This window comes from Vulpes lagopus, chromosome 8 (assembly GCF_018345385.1).
Source record: "Vulpes lagopus strain Blue_001 chromosome 8, ASM1834538v1, whole genome shotgun sequence".
Lineage (NCBI taxonomy): Eukaryota > Metazoa > Chordata > Mammalia > Carnivora > Canidae > Vulpes > Vulpes lagopus.
The window spans coordinates 63,704,849-63,711,332 of NC_054831.1; positions in this window are offsets into that span (position 1 = coordinate 63,704,849).

The following is a 6,484-nucleotide window of genomic DNA, read 5'->3' on the forward strand; positions in this document are numbered from 1 at the left end:
TTCCCAAATCTGGCCTTGGTTGCTGAGTGTATCACTGTTTGATCAGAGTAATGGGGAAGTAAGAATTGCCACGTTAAAAATATGCCCCAATATTCCCAGAGGCTGACGGAGCAATGACGAGGTAAAGAGAACAGTATGCTCATGGATTGAAAGGCTGAGTGGGGTAAACGAGCTCACTCACAACCTATCTGTTCAACAACAAGCATTCATTAGGCACCTACTGTCTGCTAGGTGTTGGAGAAGTAATATGAAGTTGATGTAGCTGCCATTCCCAAGGAGACTGTGGTGGCGCAGACCACGGCCTGTGTGGTGAGGAGCCACGACGGACTCAGGTGTCCCCCAGTCCTCCAAGAGTCTTGGGAATTCATTTCTGGAAAATCATCTTCATCAATTCCTCAGTTCATGACCTTTCACATGCTTAAAAAGTCACATGTAAATAGAATATTGATCCTTTTATCGCTGAAGAACCATCTGCTGGGGTCCCTGAGCAGCCCTATTTATGGCCCTCCATTTTGTATTTTGTGCTTAAATGAAATCCCAGTCTACGATGGCTCATGGATGGAACTTAAGTGCAACAAAACTCCAACTCAGAAATAAAACCTTACAAATACAAAAGAAAGAATGGCATCTGAAAGGAACGTAGGTACCCAAGGCAGATAGATCGATCTAGGCTGCAATCCTTGCCTCAACTGTGTGACATAGGCATTTGTCAGCTTGGTGCAAAGTCATTGGTAGCTAATACTACCTGTGATTGTAGTATCAGTGATGGAAGCCCTTAATTCATAAGAGCACTGCCCCGAAAGGAAGAGACTGAAACTGCTCTGATGGTGCATCTGGGAGCACTAGAGTGATTTGCAATGAAGGATTTAGTGTAGGGATGACAAGGTCTCTTGTTACTGCTGCCTCTGAGCCTAGGGCCATCCCGAAGTCACTTTTAGGTTGGCAGGGATGGCGTTTGGGCAGAAAATCTGGATGCAAATGAGAGAGGGTGAGAACAAACTGGAACCTATCAAACAAACTGGGATCTGCATTTTCTCTCATGAACCCCAACCTTGAGCCACGGGAGACCTTTGCCTGCGAGCTACATGAACACCTAATCCCAGCCTCAGGGAAGTTGAAGTAGGAGATCCCGTAGGAGTAGGGCCAGGTGTCGCTCCCTGCAATGCAGACCAGATGAGCCAGCAGCTCACCGGCAGGTGTAGCAGTGGCCCTTGGTGCCCTACACTGACCTTCAGTGTGACGTGGCTGCTGCTTCACTTCTGCCTTCCAAACCCAGTACAGATCTCTCCTGGCCAGACCTACCTGGAACCAGACTGGGAAGGGAACTCTGGGAAATGGTTTTAGCTTAGCAAAGTTGACACAGAACAAACTGCCACAGAGGAGGACCATCCACTGCTGCAGAACAGCCTCTCTCACCTGTCTCCACTTCCCCCCCTCCCACCACCTCTTCACACTTTCACCAAATCTCTGTAGAGAACCTACTCTGTTTCTAGCACTATTTTAGGTTCAGGGGAAGAACTTGTGAGACATGGCGCCCACCCTCATGACTCTTATAATCTGATGGGTGGGACACATAAAATAACCACACAATTACATGTAAAATGGCAACCATGGTAGTGCCATGATGGAGAGGGCACACAAAAAGAGGATTTCATCCTAATAAAAACACCTGAAACTCAATTAATATCACTTCTCTAGAACCTCCAGATTTCTCTAGGCACCCATAATGATGTTGATGCTCATTGACTCCTAAGGTCAGCCTCAGGCCACTATCATCACTGATATACAACCATCAGAATGGACCAGAATGAGGACAGCTGAAAATTCAGTCAAGATCTGGAGAGATTTTTTTTTTTTTACAGTTGTTTTATTAACTGAACTCAGGGACTTCTACTTCATGTACTAGCAGAAATGCTTCCTTTTACAAACAAGGAAGACTGGAATGGAAGGTTCAGGTAGTAATGCTCGTATTGCTTACCCAAAGCCCCAGTGAGATATCCCATTAAGTGAATCATTTTTCAACCATAAGGCCTGGTACAACCCAGCTTACTGTACAAATGAGGCACCTCAGCTGCTAAATGGACAAATCAAATATGCTCCAATTTTTTTGTAAATGATGAACTACTTTTTTCCAAGGCAGCATTCAAATCATGATATAATGCTGCTATACGAAGACAAGAACTCATTTTTCTTGTTCCCTATCTGCAGCACCTGGCATAGTCCCTACCATAGGTAGATATTGAGTAAGTATCCTACTATAACATAATACCATAACCTGGGTAGCTTATAAGTAACAGAAATTTCTCACAGTTCTGGAGTCTAGCAAGTCCAAGATCGAGGCATTGGTTGATTGTCTGGTGAGGACATAGATGCTTCCTGGTTCCTAATGGGCTGTTTTCTCACTATGTCTTCACATGGAGGAAGGAATGAGGGATGCCTTTTGAGGGTTTCTCTGGTAAGGCCACTAATCCCATTCACAAGGGCTCTACTCTCATGACCTAATCACCACCCAAAGTCCCCCACCTCCTAATACCATTACATTGGGGGTAGGTTTCAACATATGAATTTTAGGGGAACACAAACATTTAGGCTATAGCCATAAAAATTATTTAAATGAATAGATCCATCCAAATGACTAGTTGGATGTGAAGATCTGTCTCATATGTCAGGTTGCTATACTGTAGCAAATGTTCCATCTTCTTGCAACAACAGAAAGTATATAAAAGGTTTCACTCTTGAGTTAGGCTTTGCCCAAATCCAGGTCTTCCAGTGGTGTCTCCCATTGCCCTGACCCTCAGCTCTCTTCTTTAGTTTCTCCATACTTGGGTGGGGGAAGTTGTCCAGTGTTGACCCACCCCTTGTCACCACCCCTGACTTGTGTGCCTCCAAGCCCAACGTGTCTCTTTGGTTTGCCTTGACGGTCAGTTTCCAGAGATTCAGCTTTCTGGTTTTTGGCTCTTTGTTCTATCTCTGATCTTCTTCCCACTGCCCACTCCCCACATGACTACAGTTGTGAAACCTCCAGCACATGAGGGCCAGTGTGCTAACTGAGGGCCAGCAGGTAGAAACAGCACATGGGCAAGTTACGTGACACTACAAAAGCAGCTACCAGCAACATGGGTGCTGCAAACTTTTGCCCTCATTGATGTCCCAGGAGTGATGTTCTGGAGCTACATTGACTAGATGCCAGGTGAAGGAGCTAGATTTGTTTCTTAAAATTCTTTTGAGATTAGATGCTAGCTTAATTTTTTAGTAATAGTTTTGTTTTAAAAGAACTTTTTTTTTTGGTTATGAAAGTAAAGCATGCTTACTATAGATAATTTGGAAAATACGTTATAAAGAAAGCACGTGGGATCCTTGGGTGGCGCAGTGGTTTGGTGCCTGCCTTTGGCCCAGGGCGCGATCCTGGAGACCCGGGATCGAATCCCACATCAGGCTCCCGGTGCATGGGGCCTGCTTCTCCCTCTGCCTGTGTCTCTGCCTCTCTCTCTCTCTCTTTCTGTGACTATCATAAATAAATAAAAAATTAAAAAAAAAATAAAGAAAGCACGTTATCTATCTATCTATGAAACGATAGATTCTATCCAGAGAGAATCACTGTTAACTCTTAGACCCTATTTAGATGACACAAGGTGGGAGGCAGGGCTTCTGGTCTGTGTGGTCATATGAACCACAGAGAGCACTTTCTTCCCAATCAAGAGGACTGCCCACTGGGTTTCCTTCAGGTGGCCTCAGGGCTGGGCATGAAAATCCAGTTTCCTGATTGCCAGAGCACCTTCCTAGAGTACAAATCTCATCTTGTCATCCACCCTGCTTACACCATTCTCCATGGACTCCCCATCCTTTCCAGATAAAGTCTCTCCCCTTTGTATGACACACAAGCCTTTTGTTTCTTTATTTTCCTTTCTTTTCCATTTCTTTCTTTTTCCTTTCCGTTTCTTAATCAGCTTTATTGAAGTATAATTTATGTACAATGAAATTCACTGATGTTATATGTATAGTTCAGTGAGTTTTGACAAAATGTATTATCCAGGGAACTACCACCACCATCACTTTTAGAACATAGAACAATTTGCTCATGTCCCTTTGATATCGTCCTCCCCTTATCTCTAGTCTCTGGAAACTATTGATCTGCCTTGTGTTTCTGTAGTTTTGCCTTTTAAAAAGGAATTTCATATAAAAAAATCACAAAGAATGTAGCATTTTGTACCTGGCTTCTTTTTACATAATGCTTTTTATATTTGTCCATGATGTTGCGTGTAGCAGATGTTTGTTCTTTTTGATGGTTGACTAGTATTGCATCATGTGGACATATCACAACTAGTTTATTCATTTACAGTTGATGGGCAACTGGTTTGTTTCCAGTTCTCTCTCCTGAGCAAATCTGTTAGGAACATTTGTGGACATGTCTCTGAGTGAGCATGTGTTTTAATTTCTTGCAGGTAAATTCCCAGGAGTGGGATTGTTGCATCGTGTGGTAAATGTCACTTTGTAAGAATATTGCAAACTGTTTTCCACACAGCTGGACCATTTTACATGCCCTGTACTAGCGTTAGAGAGTCACAGTCATTCCCTATTCTCACCAACACCTGGAACTTGGGATTGTTCATCTTTTTTGTGTTAGTCCTTGTAGTAGATTCTACAAGGCTTTTTTTTTTTTTAAGGTTTTTATTTATTTATTCATGAGAGACACAGAGAGGCAGAGACATTGGCAGAGGGAGAAGCAGCTCCCTGAGGAAAGCCTGATGTGGGACTTGATTCCAGGACCCCGAGATCACAACCTGAGCCGAAGGCTGATGCTGAACCCCTGAGCCATCCAGGTGCCCCTCTACAAGGCTTTTTGAGCCCACCCTCTAGGGCTCCAGGTGCTGCTTCCTGCCCCAGTCACAGATTCCCACTTAGCTGTGGGTGCTGCTGCTCCCTCAAGGGACCAACTTCCTATGGGAGCCCCCTGCCCTTCTCAGGGCTGAACTGGGGTCCTTGTTCTGGCACCTGCAGTATCTGTGTGCATTTTTCCTTACTGCGTTTCTTGGTTTGTTTTTCCTGCCTTCTCCTCTGTAGGCAATGTTTGGTGGCAGGAATGAAGCGTGGGAAGAGGCTTCCACAGTGTCTACCATAGAGTCAAGAATTATGTGTTGAAGTGAAAGAATGAACAAATGAATCTTAAGACATTAGTACATTTTCTAATTGACAGGACTTACCCCCCATCAAAACACGCACTCAGCCATTCTTCAAGGAATGGATTTCTGCACGTCTTCTCTCCATGGGCACCTAGGAAGAAAGAAGTTTTCAAAAAAGCTAGTGATGCACCTGGCCCAGACTAGGATATGTAAAACTGAGTGGGCCTAATTTAGTAGGATTTACCCACTCTGTGCCCATCAGAGCCACTCGCTTGTTCAAAAGTATTTACCAAGTCTTAACCATGTGCAGGAACTTTTTCTAAGGGTTCCATGGCAGGGAATGGGGGACACGTGTGGAACAATCAGCAAAGCTGTGGAGAACAGGTATAACTGGGTAGATGGAGACACAAGGCAGAGTCCTTTCTGGTCAGAGTTCCTGCTCACAAAACTGAAAAGTGGACCTAAGCTGAGCCTGTTCAGGCAGTTAGGGTCTGGCTAGCGTGTGGTTAGAACACAGGGCCCCTTTGAGAGCTCTAATTGGAGGGGCCCATGAACAACTGGGGGAGGTTCCAGAATGCATGGAGGGGATTGAATTTTACCTACAGGCAGGGTGCTAGAGAGAGGGTGGGATCAGACTTTGTAACAGGGTAGTAAAGGGATGAGGTCAGTGTTTTAGAAAAAACTTCTCATAAGTATATGGAGGGAAAGGGCAGGGAGCCTGAACCACTTTCGACATTTGTACTAACCAGTGCTCGTTTTCTGGGCTCCTACATCTCCCAGAAATCTTTGCTCCCTTTAGCAGCTGACCTGGTGTCCACCCTTCAAGTCGTTTCCTCAGGACATTCCTGATACCCTAAATTTATTTCTGAGAATGTATGGTTTTCCAGAGTGGATGACTTTCTTTCTTCCTGGCCCCATCACCAATGGATCCAAGGTATTGTGTAACAAGGCTCGTTTCATTTGATCATGCTAGTTATCCATCAGACCAGACAGATTAACATTGGCATAGTGATTTGGAGTTGACTAGACACCTGGACATGTGACTCTCAGTGGGCATCTTATAAAACTATGAGTATGGCCATTAGAAACACTTCACGGGCCTTTGAGGAGAGGACCTATGCAAAGTTTTGCTCAGTGGCTTGCAGACACTTTGGCGTAAAAGGCAGGAGCCCCTGGGGCTAGGGATGGCAGTCATTCCAACTGAGATGAGAAATGGTGTCCTGTGCACCATCGCATTTTTAATCTGTCCTTGGGAGGCACAGGCTTCCTTTCCAAACCTGCCATATTCTCAGGGGATAGCCATCCTCAGATATCACACTAGGAAACCCCCAATTGAGGGTCCCATGTGTAGAATATGTGTAGAA